The sequence below is a fragment of the Caloenas nicobarica genome, chromosome 11 (genome assembly GCF_036013445.1).
Source record: "Caloenas nicobarica isolate bCalNic1 chromosome 11, bCalNic1.hap1, whole genome shotgun sequence".
Classification (NCBI taxonomy): domain Eukaryota; kingdom Metazoa; phylum Chordata; class Aves; order Columbiformes; family Columbidae; genus Caloenas; species Caloenas nicobarica.
This window is the reverse complement of record NC_088255.1, coordinates 11438105-11458877: the sequence shown is the minus strand read 5'-3', so window position 1 is coordinate 11458877 and position 20773 is coordinate 11438105. Positions and strand designations below refer to the sequence as shown.

Here is a 20773-nt window from a genome sequence, read left to right as displayed (position 1 = left end):
CGGGGGAGGCGGGCAGCGGTTTGGGGAGGTACGGGGGCTCGTTGCCATGGATCCCTGCAAGCTCTGCCGAAGGAGATACTGATGCCAGTCACGGAGGGACCCCTCTTCCTTCTCGTGGGTGTGTAGCGGGGCTGGGTTTGGTTTATCTGGCTTTTTTTTTTTTTTTTTTTTTTTTTTTTTCCTTGGGGGTGGAGCGATTAATTTGGAGAACCGGGACGGGTCTGAGGAGACGCCGCTACCGCGACCCGCGGGTCCGGCCGCCTCCTCGCCGCCCCCCCTGGGAACTGCCGGCTCTGGCTGCGCTGGGCTCAAGGTAACGCCGAGGGGAGCGGGGGGTCCACGACCAGTCCCGTCCACCTTCGGGGCTGCCGGGTGGTGCAGGGCGCCGGGACCGCGGGTGTCCAGCCGCAGGGCTGCCCCGGCTGCCGCCTCCTCTCGCCCTGTCGTTCTACCAAAAGCTCTTTAATTTTTAAAAAAATTATTTATTTTTGAAATCTCTTTTTCCTCCTCCCTGTGCCGCACCTGGTCCCGCACCGCAAGCGCCGGGCTTCGCCCTGCAAAGCAATGAGGAAACGGAGCTGGGCTCAGCCCCGCGAAGGGGCGAGCAGGTGCCCGCGGCTCGGGGCGCAGCGCCGGGCGAAGCCCCGGGAGTCCCCGGGGAGCAGGTCCGGGGTCCCCCGGGTTCGGGAGCGGGTCCCGGCGCGGTGGGCGGAGGAGCCGCTGCCCGGAGAAAGTTTGCAGGGGGTGCGGATCCCGGAGTGTCCGGGGGCGGCAGCGGGTGAGGGCGGCGGGCGTGGAAAGAGGTGCGGGGAGGCAAAGGCATCGTCGCTGGGGGATGGCGCGCTCAGCCTCATGATGTCTTAGGTGGGTTCAAGTTTGCAAGCCTGGATGTCAGACGTCTGTGTCAAACACTTGTTTCTTCTTTCCTTCTTGATGATTTCGGAGAGTATTTTGTATTTTTTTCCTGCAATACCTAATTTTTTTTTTTCTTCCCTCTGGGGAAGTGATGTGATTGTATTGCACTCCAGGAGAGCCATAAGAATCTTTAAACCTCAGTGTCGTGTGCTGCGTGTTATTAATTTGTGTTGCATGATCAAACCATCAGTGGTCTCAACTAGGTTTAGATTTTCATAATGCAAGGAAATTCTTTTTCTGACAGTGGGGTCACAGTAAATGTGAATAGACTTTTCATCTATCACTTGTATGACTAATGTTACTTTGCATCTTATTTTGGGGTAGAAAGGAGCTAAGCTATGATACACTGGATAACATACAGGTATTCAGCCACAGCTCAACAGATATAAAGCAAGTAAATTCATTCTCTGCACTACCAAGCAATACTTTTGCTTGAAACACGTTTGGAAAAATTTCACTAGAGACTTGATAAGTGGCATTTGTGTTAGATTATCAAGGGTTCATTTGATGTGACTGAGTTAAATAGGTGTTATGTAGCTCTCCCAAATACCGTTCCATAAGCAATAAATAGTAACTATTTTGAGTTTAGTTACAGGTCTGAGGAAAGGAGATGGGGAAAAACCTGCATGTTAAAATGAATATGTAATTTTTGTCCATTTGTGAACACGTGCAACGTTGCCTTTTTGGAGCTGTGCACGTGATCCTTTGCCCATTGCTTCCCGTGATTCTCTGCTCAGCTTTTTCTGATGTGAACTATTGAAGTGCATGACTACTGCTGTGTTAACACTTTTCTGGTGCTTAAAAGTAATGAATTTTCTTTATATTTAGAAAAAATAAAACCAAACCAAAAACCACCTCTTCCAACGGGTCATTAAAAATTATAAAATTCTTGTTAGCCAGTTCCTGTTGTCCTTACTTAGGCCGAGCATCTGCTATGAGTGGCGTCTGGCTTACAGAAGAACTACAAGACCAGACTATGTTACATTAAAATAAAATGCAAAAGATAAGATACCAAGGCTTGCAGGAGATAGAAGAGTTCTTTCAGGAGTATTGCACAATATATGTGAAAATATAATTAAATATCTTTAGTTAAACAAACAAAAACCCCCCAGACTGTCAGCAGTCCAGCAGTTGTGTAAGTTTTGCCATGTGCAACACACAGCTTTTAAACCTGTTTGTTCTCTAAACTCTTGCAATTTATGATTGATTTTTATCAAAATAGGAATAAAATGAATTATGAATATGAGGCTGAAATAGACTGTACTTCAAGTATACACATTTTGATTACATTTAACTCATAGTGTGAGTGAATGTAATTATTGTGGGCATTTAGTATGTGTTACTTCAGTAATTAAACTTAATGAGTGAAAATATAACAGTTTACTTCTTTATCCCAAGAAACCCAGCAGATAAGCCTTCATTTAAATGAAAGATTATAATATTCACAACATGTGTGTACCTTGATTGGCTTGGATTGTAGCCATCTTGTTTGCCAATAACAATATGCTTCATCACCTATGTTTGGATGGAAAAATGAAAAAGATGTAGCTATACATGACGTGAAACAATGTTGTGGACAGTTGCTTCTGTGATAAGGAAGGATCCACTCCTTTCCCCAGTGGGAGAGGACAGGGACTACTTTAAACACTACTAATTAGTTCAGTTTATCTTTCATGTGCTACAATGCTGTAGTTAGTTAATTATAGCTTTTCCCATTAGCAATATGTTAAGAATAATGAATTAACATATCACGCGGATCAAAAGAACATCTACAAAGTTTATCTTGGAGGAAAGAAAGTGTTATTGTGTGGCAGGAAGTCCTCCTGGCTTTTCCAAAGCACAGATTTGTTGGAATTCCTGAGCTGGTGCTTCAGAGCCTGATGAATGACTTGAATTGATCACAAACAAGTGACACTGGAGCTCTTGGTTGCTTAGCAACCCAACAAGATGCCACAATTTCTTTGGGTATATTTGCCCAGTAAAGTAGAAATTCTATTTTGTTAAAGATTTTTTCTTTTTTTTTTCTTTCTTTTTTTCCCTAGCACAAAGCCCACCTTATAACAACCTTAAATTAATTAAAAATAATGCCTCAATACAGAGTCCGGGGAACAGCATGAGTGTGGAAAAAAAAAGCAGGAATCTTACTTGAAAACCATATTCTGGTGGTGATATGCTCAGTGTTTTATAACAAGTTTCAATTGTCCTTTCTCGGTTAGACTTCTCTTCAAAAACCAAAATCATTAGTGAGACAAGGCAGTCTTAACAAAGACAGTAATCTACCAAATGCTTTTTGAACAGTTCCCCTCATGCTGTCTCGAGATGTGAGATCCTGCAAAGTCTTGTGGATTTACCCCATGCTCCATTATGAGTAAATTAAATGGAACACAGGGTTTGATCGTTGTCCAAGTTACATTGGGGCAGTCTGCCACATCCTATAGCCTGTGTTCTTGCAGATGAAATTAGTTTCTTAACAGATCTATTTTGTGTAAGGAAATAACAGATTTAGTACTCAAAGAGCAGAAGAAAGATAAATGTTAGTGTGACTATATACACAAGTACCAATATCGGCTTTAAGCACCTCGTGAACTCTTTACCTTTGGGTTCATTTATCCTGATATCTTCGTTCTGGAGTGCACCTTGGAAGGGAATCATGCTGTCGTCCCATCCCCACTTACTGTGCTTTGGTTTGCATTACGGGCAGACCACACAAACCGGATTCATTTCAGACAAACCAAAGCCAGATTATCTGTTTCAAGAGTTTTACTTTGTGCACTTGAGCTGCTAATGGGCTTTTTTCATCTATGGCCTCCTGACTAGAGCTGAAGCGAAGCCTTTGCAATGCGTGTGGGTGGATTTGGTGTTCTTGGCACCATTTTGCTCTGCTTATCTACTCCTTTTGAACTCTGCTACTTGCTAATATAGATGTATCCTTTTCCTTCTAAAATTGTAACCAAGAAAAAGTATACTAGGACTAGGAGAACTGCAGGCTGTCATGGCATTTATTTCACTTAGATAGTAGCTGGAATTCTGGAAGATTTCTTCATCCCTCTTGGTGAGAAGAAGGAATCCAGGTATTTTAGGTATTTTTCTTCTTTCCTAGACCCTAGCTTGGGTATTGCATGATTTACTGGTATATTAAGACTAGAAGAAGATGTTGTAGCAGTGCCCGTAAAAACTGCTGCTGTATTTGGGCCACAGTGAACCAAATCTCAACTCATTGTCAGAATTCCTAGGCTAAGATTATTATAGTTCATAATCTGTGTACTTGTAGTTGCCTTTCTAGGCTTAGACAAACTTAGGTAAAGATCTAGCTACATATGAGCTTGTTTGATTTTTGTTGTGTTTTTTTGTTGTTTTTATGTAACAAAGTCAATGCCCAAAACTCAAGGTAATTGTGTGTGGTTTGTTTGTTTTTTGGGGGTTTTTTTTTTTGCTTTTTTTTCAGCTAGTCTCCCTGTATCTGTTTTATGCATTGATTTATATAAGCGCATTTGCATACTCATATGCTGATTAGTGCTTGCCATTGTAATGACTGCCTCTGCATTATAAATAGATGAAGGTACACAGTAATATTTGGTGCCTTGGGTTTCTCATCCCAGTGTGTCCAGGCACCCCTTAAGGAATGCACAGCGTGGAGCTGTGATGGCCGTTGTGATGTGTTATTTTCTAAGGTTGCAGCATTCCCTAGCAGATGTTTCCTTCTTCCTTCATTACACTTGAATGTATACAACTCCACAAAATGTAAATGAAAAAGAGTTTATCATTAAAATTAGTGTTTATTGTTACAGCTGAACTAGTGTTAGTTGTTTTGAGTGTGACCTCCAGTTGCAGATCCTGCTGCATGTAACAAGGGCAAGATTTATGTTGAGTTCTTCATTAGGGCTTTTAAATGTTCATAATTTCTTTTGACTATCACTAGCCCTCTTTTTTTCTCCATTTAGCAAGAAAATTGGTAATTTCCTTCTTCAGGTATTTGTCTCCTTTTGCTGAGTCAACAAGAAGATGGAATTAGAAGTGTGGTGGAGGTCTGACTTGGGTTAGGTAGGATGAAGAGGAGACTGGAGAGGACAGGGATGAGCCTGCTTGGATTAATCTTTGTCTTTACTCCTTTACTCCTGTTCTCCCGCACAGAAGAAATAGAGATGTCTGGATCCAGGCCTGAGCAGCTGGGGGAGAAGGAGCCAATGGCCAAGCCTGGGCAGGGTTGTTTCTGTAAGAGTGTAGCTTTTGAGGATATCTTTAGCAGATAGTTCTTGGTCTGGCTATAACAGCCAGTCTGTCCGCCAGGCTGAGCTGCCTCAGGGACAGCTCCATGTCAAGCTCCCGACAGGTAACCTCCAAACAACTACTTTTGTTTTGGCAAAGAAATGGAGCTTCTCGTGGTGTCCCCATTTCATCCTCCCCATGTTTGCAGTCAAGGAGGTGGGGAAGGGTGAACCTTGTGTACCTGCTGTGGACATTTTTGTCCCTGGCCTCCCCCCATACAGCAGATGCCTCAGCACCAAGATGTGCCTGAAATTTTCGCATCACTCTGCCGATGCGCTTGGTCTCCAGCCTGGACTCCACTGATGCTGCTCTCACCTGCCCCGTGATGCTGCTACCTCCTCCTCCTCTTTGCTGGAGCCTGGATGGCAGCATGTGGGTTGTGCATTCACACCTGCTTGTGGCTGCTGGTAATTTTTTAGAGGTGGACTGGTCTATAACTTTGAAGGTGGGATGAATCGATGTGAAGGGGGTCTGTAGTGCTGGGAAGTCTCAACGCTCTCATGAATAGAAAGTTTAACTATGAACAAGCCAGGTAGTGAAAGCAGAGGACTCCAGTTCCACATAAGTGTATCTAAAAATTTCGTTGAGCCAAAGTCCTCCCTTTCCATATAGCTTAGTCAGATGACTTCAGTGCTTTTGAAAAATCTCATTTCAAGTGTTTCCATTTTTTAGGAGACCCTAGAGATGACTGTGAAAGGTTGGCAGTCACTATTCAGGACAGTCTCCCAGCTGATATTAATTGGTTAGGCAGTAATCTCCTAAGAGGAGTAGGGAAAAAGAAATTGCAGAATTGGGCCCATCCACCTTTCAGTCTGTGCCTCCTTTGTTGACTTTTCGAGTGTGACACAGCCAATTCTCTGTCAGCCTTTCCTGCTGGCTGACACAGAAGAGGTGGCTTTGAATGCTGCCTGCTGTGCTTGTATGGCACTTGAAAGGAAGAGACGACTGCCTTTAAGGGGTGTATTCCCAGAGCTTTAAAGTATATTTGAAAAATGCATCATTTGGTTACGTCGTGTGTATTACAGTGTTAAAACTGGTGAAAACCTGGAACAGTGTTTCAGTAAAAAATGGCTGGTGCCATTGCTGGATCTCTAGTGCTTAAAATAAAATTAGTTTTGATGAAAGATTGCTCTGCTTGTAGGAAAAGTAAAATGATTATTCCAGGGCAGACTTGCAGACTTTTTTCTGTTAGAAAATAGCACAGCAATGCTTTTGGCTAACAGTAGTGATTAACTCAATGGTGCTTTTTTTTTTTTTTTTTTTTTTCAAACTTACAGAATACACCTTTTTGGTTTTGTTTCTTTTTTTTTTCTTTTTTTTTTTCTTTTTTTAACTGAAATCAGAGAATTGTTAATAACAAAAGATTGCATTTAGATTCTGAAATATTTACATTTTTTTTTCCAAGAGCGATCTCATGGCCCAGTGTGGTCTGTCACATCAAGATGGTTTGTGGTGGATACAGGTCTGTGTGCATGTTTGCACCCATGCCTCTTCGCCTAATTTTGTTGGTTCTACTTCATAGGCAAAACACTCCAAACCACAACATGTTTGCTGATTTGAGTGAACTTATTAACAAAAACTGGAGCTACTGCTAAGATATTTTACTGGATAAGGGCCCTGTACTTTATTTTTCACAGTTATTCTTCCATATTAATCCACCAATGACTTTGTTCAAGTAGAATTTCATTGTAGGGAATAGGTTTTAGAGGATTTCTATTTTGACCTGATATGAGTCAGAGAAGGTCCCAGCTGATCTTCTTGGTCATGAGACAGTTTTACAGCTGAATAAACTGTATTCAGTGCTTGTTTTGTATGAGAGCTGCTGAAGCGTCAGTCTAAACTGTAGCTATTTTGGTAACTAAAATCCAAAATCTTTTGAGATAATTATTCCTTTTGTTACATTTGAGCAGAAGAAAATAACACAGAACTGAACTACTAGTATCTGCAAGTACTAATGGAAGATTTTATTTAATATATTTTTAGGAAAGTAATAAACCCGATAGACTATGGTGACTTTCAGGACTAATATTGCACATGAAAACCATTGGTGAAGTCATGGCGCCAGTGAAATAGATGGTCAAACTCCTACTGACCTCAGCAGGGTCGGGTTTTTGTCCCAAGAGTGATGAAAATCTAATTTACAACCTAACCAGTTTGAGAAACAGGCATAATGGCTCAGGTCCTTGACTGATACAAATTACTGTGGTTCAGCTGAGGATGATTGAGTTACACTGATTTACACCACCTGGGCTTCTGGAGAATCATGTCTGACATCCTCACGGGCTCTCTGTGTCCATTGGTAAACATGCTGTAACAGCCTGCATGCTCAGGCTCGCTGCAAACAGACATATTAGGAGCTTTATAATGGTGTCTCCTACAAAGTGGCATATTCTTGTCTCATATTTTGACTGGAAGCAAATAACCAGGAAACAGTAATGAATATTCCTGTTTTCTGAGTCATACAAATTACAAATGCACTGTAAGCTATAGAGTAGCAGTAATTAAAGGACTGTCCCAGCTGTACAAAGCTCAGGTATACCTGCTTCATTGAATTTACAGGGTTACCACTGAAATCCACAGTAATTGTTTGGAGTTTGCTACCTGCATGACAAATGCACCTTTCTATTATTGACTGTACAAGGTTTGACTTATACTTTTATCTAATTCTGGGATTATTATTATATCTGATTACCGTGTTGAATTGCAGCAGTCTGTGTCTGTGCAGCGCTCAACCAGTGATTTTGCCCACCCTGCTGGCAAGTGCTTTTGGGCTAATAATACCTGCCCAGACAGTGCCTACCTGCTGGGAAACACTTGGGCTCACCTTTCCAGCTTCACGTTACATCCCAGGGAACTGCTGAAAATTGAGAACTGATTGAGCTATATTATGGCACATAGCTTTATGAAAGCTAAAGTGCAGTCATTGTGGTGGCACCAAAAAGTAGTATAGCTAGTCTGATTATGCAGTCCCTAAATGAGAGATTTTTATTTCTTCCACGTGTGCAGGATCCTGCCTTTCAGAGCATTGCACCTAATTATCCTGCCCGCACAGCAAATTTTCGCTGTCAGCCGTTCCTCCTGTCAGACATCACTGTGCAGTGAAACCTCGCATCATTCCAACTGCCTAACAAGACAAAAATTTCATCTTTGGTGCATAAGAAATATGCCTCGGTGTTTATTAAAAAAACCAAAGCAAAACCACAACAAAATAAACAACAAAAACCCACAAAAAACCCAACAGGCAACAAACATCAAGGGCTAATCGCAAATCTTATCATGTGTATCTCACACACACACAAAAAAGAAGGAATAATCTTTCTATTCAGCAGATAAGTGGCATTCTCCGTATAAACCTCTTCCACTGTCTTCCTCCAAAATGTATGCTGAACTTGTCTGTGCACAAAGCTGCTTCTAATGGGTGGTGGTTAGGCCAAACTTTTTATCCTTATATAGGATAGGGTATAGGTCTGGAGTACTTATATTTGCAGTGGTAATTATATAATGCACTCACTGAAAAGAATAATGTATGCAAACTTTTGGATCTCAGGCAATGGCAATCCATTTAGCCATTTATAGTTTTATGTATTTTATAATCCCCAAATCCAAATGTTTTCAGAGAGGTAATGTGCCCTTAAAAAATTAGGCCTTTAAATTAAGTGAATTTAAATTCACTAATTTACATACTTTTTTTTTTTTCCTCTGCCTGAATGAGGTGTTACTTCAGTAATTGAACTGTAACTTCACTGCAGGTAAATAATGTAAGACGGTTTATATTCCAAACGCTTGACTGCCTTAGGGTTGTGTGGTGCTAATCCAGCAATTTGCGGTGCACCTTTGAGAGGAGACGGTGTCCAGTCCACTTAGGATCACCAGGAGCTGGGCTGATGCTTGAAAGATCGATTAATGTGTGGTGCTAAATGTGCTTCTTGAACAGGGACTCAAAAGGATGCTGTGGCATGATAGAACAAGCAGCTCTGGAAAAAACCTCTTGCTGGGTTAATATCATACAGATGGGCCAAAGCTGAGTTCTCGTGAAAATCAAATTTAACAGCTAAAATGTAATACTGAAGTCTCTGAAACAGCTTTCATGAGCAGGCTGTGGTGATAGCCTTTGTGGTCTGTATTGTTCTAGATTTAACATCCCTGTACCTGCGCGACTGATTAACTGAGGTGGGTGGACAGAAGCCGTGGTGGGAGGGAAAGGCAAGACTGATCAAAGGGATAAAATGTCTATCAGAAAAAGGCTTTTTTAGTATCTTTGGAAAAGAGGGTGATGTATCATACAAGGATGACAAAGTATTTTTGGCCCCATTATCCCATGTGTCTTGGTGTGCTGTGGGAATACCACAGGAACCTGTGTGCAAAGGGGGAAAGCAGAAAGAGGTAAGGGATGATTGTCTGGAGAGTTTGGCACCAATCCCAGAAAAATAATGGATAAGCTGATAGAAGACTGTATTAATACAGAGTTAAAGAATAGAGAGATAATTAAGGCCAGTCACCATGGCTTCCTGAAAAGGGAGCCCGTTCCTGATGGGGTGATGGGTTTGATGGATATGGGTAACTAAATATTGCGGCAGAGTTTTCGAGGTGTTAGATTTGGTATCTTGTGAAATTTCAGTTGAAAACAAAAAAAAAAATCCCAACAAAGCATGCAGTATTACTAGCAGGCTTGTTTAATGGATTAAGATTTAGGTAGCAGAGCTGAAATGGTATTTTTACCTGGGGGTTCTTCACTGAAAAATGTGTGAGTTTAGTGTAGTTGCACAAGAATGAGAACTAGTCCTGAAACTGTTTAACATCTCTATCAGTAGTCTGGACACAAGAATTACATGACTGCTGCCAAAGTTGTATGTGAGCAATATCTGTAGTGTGGAAATAGTAAGTTATATGGAGCAGACTGACCAGATGGCAAGATGTTGCCTCTTTTCTGTCCCCACAACAGTCTGTGCCTTCACCAGTGCAATGGAAGAGGGTATCCTTGAGAGTTACTATGAAAGGGTTTGAAGGGGTCAGAGCAGACGAAGAAAGGAAGACGACTTCCCAACAGGATCCTATGGCTGAAGGACTAGTGGGATCCTTTGACACAAGGTCTTTATCTGAGTGCATGAGTGCTGGAAAGCTGTGGCTAGTTTTAGTATCAACAGCTGAAAAAAAGTTTACGAAACTGAAGAGTCAAGAAAATAACCACAATATTGATTTGAAGAGAGGAGAAAATTCCCTGCAGTGAGAGATTTAGAGAGCTCAATCTGCTTAGCTCATCAGAAAGAGGATTGAGAGGGGAGTTGATTACAAGGACAAGTATTTTCAGGGGGAAAGCATATCCAGCTTTTTAATCAAGAAAAGAAAAGAAAAACAAGAACCAATAGCTGGAAGCTGGAGACAGACAATTTTAAATTAGACATTAATCACAATTTTTTATCTGTGATTAACCACTGGAATGAACTATGATGTGTTCAAATAGAGACTGGATACCTTGTGTGATATGATCAGTCAAACACAAGTTACTGGATGTGATTTCCAGGCGATAAGGAGAAGTACAGCACCCTGTGACGTACAAAAGGGAGCAAAGGCCTTAAAATCTGTGAGCATTGAAAGGGCAATCGAAGGACAAAGATAAGAAAAAAGAGGAACATGCATGGGAAGCACAAAAAGGAGAAATAGAAGCACCAAAAGGGCAAAGAAAGTAATTTCATCTGGAGAAGCACCTTCTGTTTCTAAATATGAGAGCATATGTCTCAGCAAAGTGAGTTTTGGCATTGGAAACACCTTGACTGTTGGCAGAGCTGGACTCATTTGTTTTGTAGTCAAAACAGCAATTTTGGATTCTATGCTTTGTTAATGATGATGGAGAAAGATCTTTTTTGTGGTTTGGGCTTTTGGCACCATTGCCTCTCTGTTCTGCTGCCGTGAGAGAAAACAATGCAATCAGCTTTGTTTAGACGTGATGGAGTCGAGGGCTGTGTCCCACCACGAGAGCCCTGCCACCATCCCCAGGAGTGAAGGGCACGTCAGGTATCGTCCAGGCTATGACACAACTTACCTTTTTAGCAGTGAGCTGCCACTGTGGTCTCTTGTGCCCTTCACTTTAGTGACATCAGTGGTATACGTACAAGTTTTGAAATAAATCATGAACCCTATATTTATATCATTAAACCCAAATTTTTGGGAAATCTAGCAGGGAAACCTATGTGATCTCAGCTGGTTTTGATGAGTACTCTGTGTGTGTGTATTTGTCCTCTTGAATAGTTTCACCAGGTCATTGACTGTGTCTTTTTTCAAAGAAGCAGCATGCTATATTTCAAGTGCTGACAGTGCCTAATAACCAGGTAATAGTTAATTTAAATATAACATTGCGTTTCTTCTCTGGGGAAGTGCTATGGTTTGGTCAAGATCATGGTCCAGATGAATTTGCTGCTGTTTGTGTGGTGTGGTGGTTGTGGTTTGTTTTTTGTGTGTGTGCATGCGTGGTGTGATTTTATTTTATTTTATTTTTTTCTCTTGTGGATCTCCAGTTATAATGGAAGTGAAAAAGATGCCTTAAGGACTTTAAGTCACCTTGCTATTGTGGAAGCTCTTTAGCCAGGACTGAAAATCATTTTTCCAGAAAAAATTTCAAAAGTACTGTCTTATGTTCACAGTAGAGAATACTACCGTGATTGTTATGTGGAGAGAAATAACTCATATATGTTATTATTTACAACTCCACCACAAAGCTATTACTTTTGTTTAGCAACATGTTCTGTATTGGTTTTGGATTTGAAGAGAGCAGTTATTTCAGGATCTTTTCATTGGAAATTGGCAATGTGTTTCCTTTGGACTGTTGAACAGAAACGTAAACTTTTTGTGACTAATTAGAACATCCAATTACCAGCAGCTCTGCATGGGTCAACTATTTCTGCCTGGTATGGCCATAAGCATTTTACTTTGCCAGCAATACGGAGTAGCAGTTTTCTGACTTCTGGGCCGGAGTGTGGGTATTTTCAGGACTGTACTAGAACCTGGGCTTATTATGGTTATATTCTCCTTGGAACTAGGAGGACTGATAAATTGTAATAAACCGTTTTCTTATGGAAAAAATATCATGCAAGAATGTCTGCACTACCTGTAATAATTGAATTACTGGACAGTAATTATTCCAAAATACTGTTCGAGGTATATTGACCTTGATGATGATTTTCTTTCTCAATGGGCATCTGAATAATTCTTTGCCTAAGGATTCCCTAGAAGCTGTTCTCAAATCAGAGCAGTACTTCAGCAGTTAACTCATGACATTGTGACATCCATTAGGATCGCAGAGAGGTAGGAATTACCCTATTCAATCCGATTAAAGATCCAATTAACTTAGGATCCTATCTCTGTTAGTAACTAATACTAGACGACTCAACACCCTGGGGGAAAAAAACCCCACAAACCACCAAAAAACCAACCCTAAACCTTTCTCCCACTTCCCCTGAACTCTCATTATCACAATTAAAGAACAAAGTGTCCCTGATTTTTGATTTTTTTTTTTTTTTTCCTTTTTCTTTCTTCTTCTTACCAAGCACTTACAGCTTGGCTTCCATCCTGAAACAAGAGATCAATAGCCCCTATAAATTCTTATTCTGGCTTGGGAAAGTATTATTATTAGCACTTTAAACATCTAACCATTCTCCTAATCATTATGCCCTTTGTATCAATAACATTTTTGTGTCAGAGAGTTCACAAAGTTAATTATTGTGATTTTTTTTTCCTTCACATTTTAAATTTGCTGTCTCAATTCCAGTGTGATCATTGAAGTGACTATTTGACCTTGTTTCACCTGTTTTCATAAATACTTATGTCTGTCATGTTCATTCCTTGAAACACTTTGTCTGTACATGAAATACTGATAATTCTTTTCATTCCTTTCTTAAAGGGGCCTTTAAGATTTTTTTGACCCATTTAGTCCTTTCTATTTCTATAATTTTTGAATGCTCTTTAGATGCACTTATACTTAGTGTCAAAGGTAGAAATATATTAGCAACACATCTAAATTGCTAATCTTGCACCATACTTACTTTTAGTTCTTTCTAACACATTCTGTACACAGCCTCCCATCTCTGTTGCATCTTGACCACCGTGGCCTGCCGTGCAGATGCTTCCTATTGAAATGATTTTTCTTTTTTGTAAAAAGAAAACAATCCAATAGAAACACTATTCTTTTTCAGCCTTCTCAAGGCCAGGGGCTATTTGCTGAATTTAACTTCAATTAAATAAAATGAAATAAATCTATTATGACTCTCTGAGAAAGTCTGATGTTTTAGATCACAGGCTGTTTCTAAATATAGGGATTGGAAAGTAATGTCTCCCTGGGTAGATTATTCTGTAACTGTCTCCTGCAAGGTTTTTCACAGTTTCATTTGAACTGAGTTTCCTGGCCATTTCTTAAGAGGTAGTAGTTTGAGTGGAGAAAGTAATAAGATGATACACTATAAGATAGATCTATCTATATATGTATATACACACACACACAATTAGTTAAGTTGCTTACTAAATGTGTATGTTGGAATTGTTTAACCATCATGGTAGATCATGGAAAAGGATCATTTGGGATATATATATATGTAGAGCACATATATATATATATTTATATATATAAAATATATATTTCTAAACCATTTTGTGCACTGAGCAATAGCTTTTGCCTTGGGCTTTTGAATGTGATACTATTTTATCTTCCCCGAAAATAATTGGAGTACCAGCAACAAAAGGGAAACAAACAAAAATGAAGCAGCTCAATATGGAGTGTATAAAATTTTTAGATTTATTCCAGAGACATGGATTTTGAAACTTGAAGTTATACACCTAGAGTCTGTGTATTTGCATGAGTATACATGTACAAGTGTACATATACCTTCTGTGTATAAATACAAATGTATGTAATTCAGATCTTTGTCTTGTGCAGGCACATGAGAAGTGCTGGAAAGCTCATATACTAATATTTATTGGTTCGTAGTACTTAACAGTTAAGTTTTATCACAACTATGGAAACATGACTCAGTTTCTTTCTATTTGGGGGTATTGCTTTATTTGGGGGCTCTTCTCTGTAGAAGAACATCTCCTTGTATTTGGCTGCAGATACTTGCTGTAGCAGATGTTATGACTCAGAGCAGGCAAGATGATTCAGATTTTTTTTTCCTTTTTTTTTTTTTTTTTTTTTTCATAAGTGACTTGCCCCCAGGCACATTTTGACAGGGAAGATATCATTTCAAATTAAATGTGAATGTGGAGGCTTTCCAAAGCTACAAATTGCAGAGATTTCTCAGCATGACTAAAAGAAGGAAGTGGTGTACATGTCGATAGTTTGCTGTGCTGGGAGGGTGCTATTGTGGTATAGCTCTGGTACTGAAACCCACAGTTTATTGCCTTGTTACAGATTTGGACACGTGAGGCAGTGTCCATGAGTGAGTTGCTTTGACTTCTTTAATAACTATTTTCCTCTGTAAACTTCATAAAGGCCAACATGGCAAAACTGTGTTTTTTCCCTGCTACCTTCAGGTAGGCTGGGATGGTGACTGGTGGTTTAAATCTCATTTGCCCTACTTGTTTTAAATGACCAGTTGAATCTCTAGCATCAGTCAGGGGAAGATATTTTTAAGAGGTCAAAGACTTTGGTCTGAAAGCAGGCAATCCAGAGGATGCTTCCTGCTGATGACTGCCAAAGGGACATGAAGGACTTTTTGTATGTACCAAAATGGTAAATGATTGCTTTTCACCCCTTTGAATGGGGGGAGGTGCAATGAGGAGAGGAATTCTTCTTAATTGTGTGGTTTCTTTTGGTTTTTTTGTTGTTAGTTAGTTGTTTTTTTTTTTTAAGCTGTTTCAGGAAAATTAATGGAGGAAGCACCTATAGTTCTAAAAGTCATCCCATGAGTTTTTGGTGTCTGGGATCTGTGTATCTCTTACTTCGAAAGATCTTAATACTCCAGATCTCTGATATTTTAAAGTTTTTCCTGAGTTTAAAAGCAGAACTGTTTCTTTCTAATGAAATAAAGCAAAGAGAAACCCTCCATTTCTTGCCCAGATCTCTAGATTTATGACACAGTCATAACAAAGATCAAATTTGCATTGTTTGAAGCTGGTACCCTTTGAGTGGGTTCTGGCTTTCTGAGGATGTTATCTGTCTTCTCGGAGTTTGTTTTTCATTCTTCCCACCTTAATTCTCCTTTTCACCTATATTCCAGCTTTTGACCTGTGTTTCATCTCTTTCTCTGCTTTTCCTTCTCCAGTTTTTCTCATCCCATCACTGCTGGGTCTCAGGGCAGGCGTACTGAGGCATGAGGTACTTCTGCAGCCTCTGGGCCTAACCCGACCATGGCGTTTTGGTGTTAATGGGTCATCAGTAAAAGGAATGATGCTGATCAAGAGCTGCTTTCATCTGTGTGGGACTTCAATTGGCATCTGTTAATTCACACTTCTCTTGGAAAACTGGTGGAATTGTGGAAATTTGTATGCAGTCAAGATCTGTCCCTCATCCTTGGCCGCATTAGCCCCAAGGTCTGTAGCATCTTATGGTCCCCTCAGCGAGATGCGGATGTGAGTTTCCTTTGTGTCACTGCGTTCGCAAGGTTTTTCCTTCTGTGCTGAGAATACAACGTAGAGAAAGAAGGGGAATGAACTCTGATAGCTTTAACGCGTAATAAGTCTGATGTCCTCGGGGAGAATGGAGATTAAAGAGCCAAAATTCTCTAGGAGATTGTCACTTGGCTAATGATGATAGTAGCCTATGGCAGTCAGGGATGATATGGCTGATACTTAGCAGGGGTTGTGAACCAATTAGTCTGCTCGACAAAATACTTGGTCCATTGGGTGCAAATGTTAAGAATATTTATAGGGCTGGCAATGGAGTCAGCTAATCAAAACTGGAGAAAGCTACTTAAGAGGCTGTCCCAGGCTCTGTAGAGGCTCTGAGATTACACAGCTGACAGATAAACAAATGCTTGTCCGTGTAAATATTAGGACTTAAAGATTGTATTTGAACTCTTTTTCAGTTTCCTAGTGTTGTAAAATCAATTAGGGGTGCTTAAAACATGCTAGAGGCTGCTTCCCTGTGGAGACCTGCCTTCAGTGGTGGCTGTCCATGGGTTGTCTCCTCCAGCCTAGCTGCCTCTAACTTTGCTTTTAGTGTGTCTCAGATAGCCCAGGCAGGAGCCCATTTCCATGGTGGCAGAGGATGTCATATAAACTGGCCCAGGTAAAATGGCAGCAGCACAATAATAATTCAGCATATACTAGCATGTTGTTTTGCATTCATTAACTGCATAAGAGCTAAGTATTGCCATTAACTCGTTAGCCTGGGGTGTCAAACTCATTTTAGCGGGGTCCACATCAGCCTCGCCGTTGCCTTCAAAGATGAGTAATGTTGTAGGAGTCGTTACATTTATACAGTCCTAAAATCACATTTGGCCCTTTGAAGGCAATGGCGAGGCTGATGCGGCCCACGGTGAAAATGTTTGATACCCCTGCAGTTTAGCCCATTACCTCTTTAACCTACTAACTTGCTGAAGTGTGAAACTATTGCAAATCAACATTGGTATCACAGCCTGGTCCACTATATTAGTAATGTCCAGTCCATCCTACTAGTGATGTAGAGAGTTGGTACTTATACAAGGTCTAGTAGTAGAGTTGGATAAGAAATGCAATAATTCATCTAAATTTACAGAGAGGCTTTAAGGTTTATAAAGGTTTCTTTCTTGACTTGTTTATTTATTTGCACTTCATGTAAAGTGCAATTAATAAAACAATTTTTCAGTTTTTGCCTTTCTAACTTAAGGCATCTCTTAGGAAGACCACTTCTTTTAAAAAGAGAATGCAATGAGAAAAATCCACAGGCTTCACTGGCAAAGCTTTTTGAAACCTGAGAATATTGATTCCTCAGATTTAACACATAAATGTGGTTATACATGTTTTTACGGAGAATCTCCAAATAGAACAGCTTCTAACCCTACCACTAAGCTTCTGAACAAAATATTCTGCCTTGCTATTCTACAGCTGTTATTTTACAGCAAGCAATCAGTTTGAAATACAGCCATTTTGAATTTGGTGCTCAAGGTGTTTTTCTCCAGTCCTTATTTGAAAAATCAAATGTTAAACTGGGCCATTTATTGTATCTGGCAAGCTCTACCCTAGGTCTTTACTTATAGAAAAATAAAATATTAATAAAAGTCAGGTTGCAGATTGTTCTGATAAGCACTATGTGATTTTATTTATTATTATTATGATGGTGTGGTTTTCTTTTTTCTTTTTTTTTTTTTTTTTTTTTAAGCTGTGTAAAAGCATTCTTTATGCTGCTGCTATTCTGGCTGCAAGTAGTTTTAATATACAGATGTTATTTCTGATGAAGCTTATATATTGAAAATGGCACAATGTCGTCTTTGGATCCGGAGAGGCACAATGATTATTGGTATTGATAATTGCGTTAATAGCTTTTTGCCTTTTTTTTTTTCCCCCAAATGCGTATCAGAGACGCAACATACTGGCAGTTAAATGGGGTAAAAATGGTCTTTTCAAGAGGAAGATCCAAGTCTGTGGATACTCTCTGGGGATCTCATTAAAGCGCGCTTTTCTTAATATAGTGTACTGCAATAACAGCTATCAGAATCCCCACAGTGTGGTTTCCTGATAGGTTAGTTACATAGAATGAATTGTCTCATTTTGCAAGCAACCAGTACAGTGCACGTTGATTATTTATTTATTTATTTTTAGTCTGTGTTGTTCTCATGATTTCTGCTTAATATTTTAAGATAGTGTTTACAATCCATCTTCTATTTATACCACTTTGTAATAGCACATGTTGTATAGGAATAATGATTTATTCCTATCATTCTTCTTTTTTGTCCTTCCATATGGAAGAATTGCTGTTAATTTAAACAATAAATTTTTGCATAAAGGGTTTTAATAAACAGAAATAAAAGGATGCATCAGAGAAGCAAATTCAGATTTTATAAGGCTTCTGTGGTTTAGATGCTCAAGGTACAAATCCTGAATGAGGAGAGCGGATTTTCCTTGTCCTCAGAGGTCAGCTTACTGGTTTGTCTGGTATGGGAATAGCAAAGGGAAGGTGAGCCTTGCACAGAACAAAGGACTGGCACATTGCAGTCAGTTGATACTGAAGCATATACAAATGTATTTGGATAAAATCTCTTAGGCTGTGCTGAGAATTTGGCTTGAACAGGATTTTAAGTGTATTTGGAGACTTTCTTTTAAAATTGAAGTTCTTGAAACGTAATTTGCACACAAACAGAAGTCTTCTGTCTTACTGCCTGTGTTGTTTAGCCATGTGAGAGAGATGGAGTTATACAGAATATTCTTGAGCTTGGTTTGGGCAGGACAGCTGCTAAAACAACTGCTGGTCTTGACCAACAGCTAAAAACTGCCTCCAGCTTGACTCGTCATTGCTGCTGTCCTTGGGAGGTGACTCTCCTTCCCAGACCTGCTCAAGCTTAGGCAGGGGGGTTAAAAGAGGATGGGCTCGTGCTGATTCCTCACCCTTGGACCTGGCTCTATTCCTGGAGCCCACTGATGTTTTTACCTTGAGGAACGGCTTTGCTCTGCAAAGACCATTGCAAAATGCAAAAACCTCTGCTGAAACTCTGGCTATTCACTTGCGATCAACATGTTGGCTGGAGGAATTGGTGACTATATCCTCAGCTACTGTAAAGTGGAGAAGTTAGATGAACAGCTGATAGAGCTTTCTTCACCGAGTCTGGGAGCAACATGGAAGGCAGGGAGTGAGCATGGGCTAGATGTGAGCTGGAGGGCACACAGGAATGCAGAGGCAGCCAGAAGAGATGTAATCTGAGGAGGCTGTGCAGAAATAGAGAACAGTCCTGAACCAAGTGCGTGCATTTGTGGATGCTTGGGTACCCATTTTCTTGGTGTGGTGATGGTTTAGTACAACATCTCCTTCTTCTATAGAATGAAGAGCTGGTTGGAAGCAGGAGGGAGGGAGTGGTGAGGAGTGATGAGGAAGATGGGCAGGTCCCCATCATTCCAGTTTGGACTTCAGGCAAACGGGTCCTCCAACTGGGAGTGAAAGGATGCAAAAGTGAAACACTTTGATTTATGCAAGCGAGATTGCTAGCTTAGTGACAGGACAAGCCAGAATAGCTTATTTGGAGATGAGGGGGAAAACCCAAACCAGCAAAACTATTTGCAAAGCATGTTGTACTTCGGAAGCTACGTGTTTGTCAACGCTTGAATTTTATCTTTCATTTCTCATTTACATACATGAGACATTCTCCAGGTGAAAACTATGACTTTTCCTTTAAGAAGTGAGCATTTTGGATAATGCTGCTATCCTTCTTACCAGCATGTTTAAGATGGGGAAACAGAAGGGAAGTCAGTGAAAGGTGAGATTCCTTTGCCTTCTCATTTGTTGCCTTTTTAGCTCTTGCCTCTTTTAAAGACATTAAGGTGCAGCACATGCTGTGAATTTATAGTGCCGTAGCTATTCCAAACTGCTTTCGTAGACAGCAACCAATCTCCCTGTTAGACACTAGATATGTAAAAGCCAGCCTACAGGCTGCAGTATGGATCCAGCCCACCAAGCAAATGAGATGCCTCCATCACACTGGCAAAGTACTGCTGTTTCCAGGTATTATAGACCACGTTGTGTGCACTGAGTTTGTCCAGACATGAGGTTGTTCTGTGGGAGGCACCTGAAATGTGAATGTGCCGCCATCCTGTCTGGTCCTGTGACAGGGATTTCACAGCGTGCAGAGCTTTTGAGTGCTGTGTCCCATCCTGGCACCATTGGTAATGTGTATGTTGTTCTTGTGTCAGTTGCTATCTCAGTGTTGACATAGTATACTAAATAACACTTAAGCGGGTCTCTTTCCATTAAAAGATGAATTCCCGACACAATTAAGTCAATGGGGCTTTTGTCACTGACTTCAATAGACCTCAGCTTCCACCTCATGACTCCATGGGAAGAAGAATAAATTGCTGCCAAAAATGCAACTGTCTCTGACATCCAGTGGGAAAGGATAATTAGCAGTCGGTCATAGAGCTGCCATTGTGGTTGTCTGATGAATAATAGAACTGAGTACAAGTGATATGTTGCCTTCCAAGCGGGTAAAGTGATTTTAGCAGATTAGCATGAGCGTAGGCAGCCAAGAAATATGGTATGAAAACCAAGTGTGAGATGAATTCTAGACAGTAGCATCAACTTTTTTGTCTGGCTGGCCTCCGAAATGTACTATGTAGTTTTATGTAAACACTAAACCAGAAAGATGTTTGGGATCAAGAAGACAAAGTCTTGTGCTATCAATTTTTTTTTTCTTGAATTGGTTTAATGTTCTTAAAAGAGCATGAGAGAGATTTCAATGAAAATTCTTCTCCCTTTGTGCTTCTTGTCAAAAATACCTTTTGAACTGGTTAGAGCATGGTTGGAGCTCTGTAGTAAGTATGATGGTACAAGGGTGAAGGACCATGTTTTATGGATGTGTGCAGCTTCCATGTGTTAAGGAAAACCTGATTTCCAACAGAAAGATGGTTAGACCAGCTGGTGTGGTGGGCTTCTTGAATGAAACACAAAGATAGGTGCTGGATTTGCAGATAGATATCCGTTGAG

General features: G+C 40.3%; 1 protein-coding gene across 2 annotated transcripts in view; it reads left to right on the top strand.

Moving 5' to 3' along the window:
* The first annotated feature begins 234 nt into the window (after positions 1–234).
* The window catches only part of CHL1 (cell adhesion molecule L1 like), a 133798-nt gene continuing 113259 nt past the window's right edge, over positions 235–20773 (top strand). For both annotated transcript variants that reach the window (XM_065642900.1, XM_065642901.1), the window contains exon 1: positions 235–313. The gene's annotated coding sequence lies outside the window, so the exon portion shown is untranslated. The remainder of the gene's footprint in view (positions 314–20773) is intronic.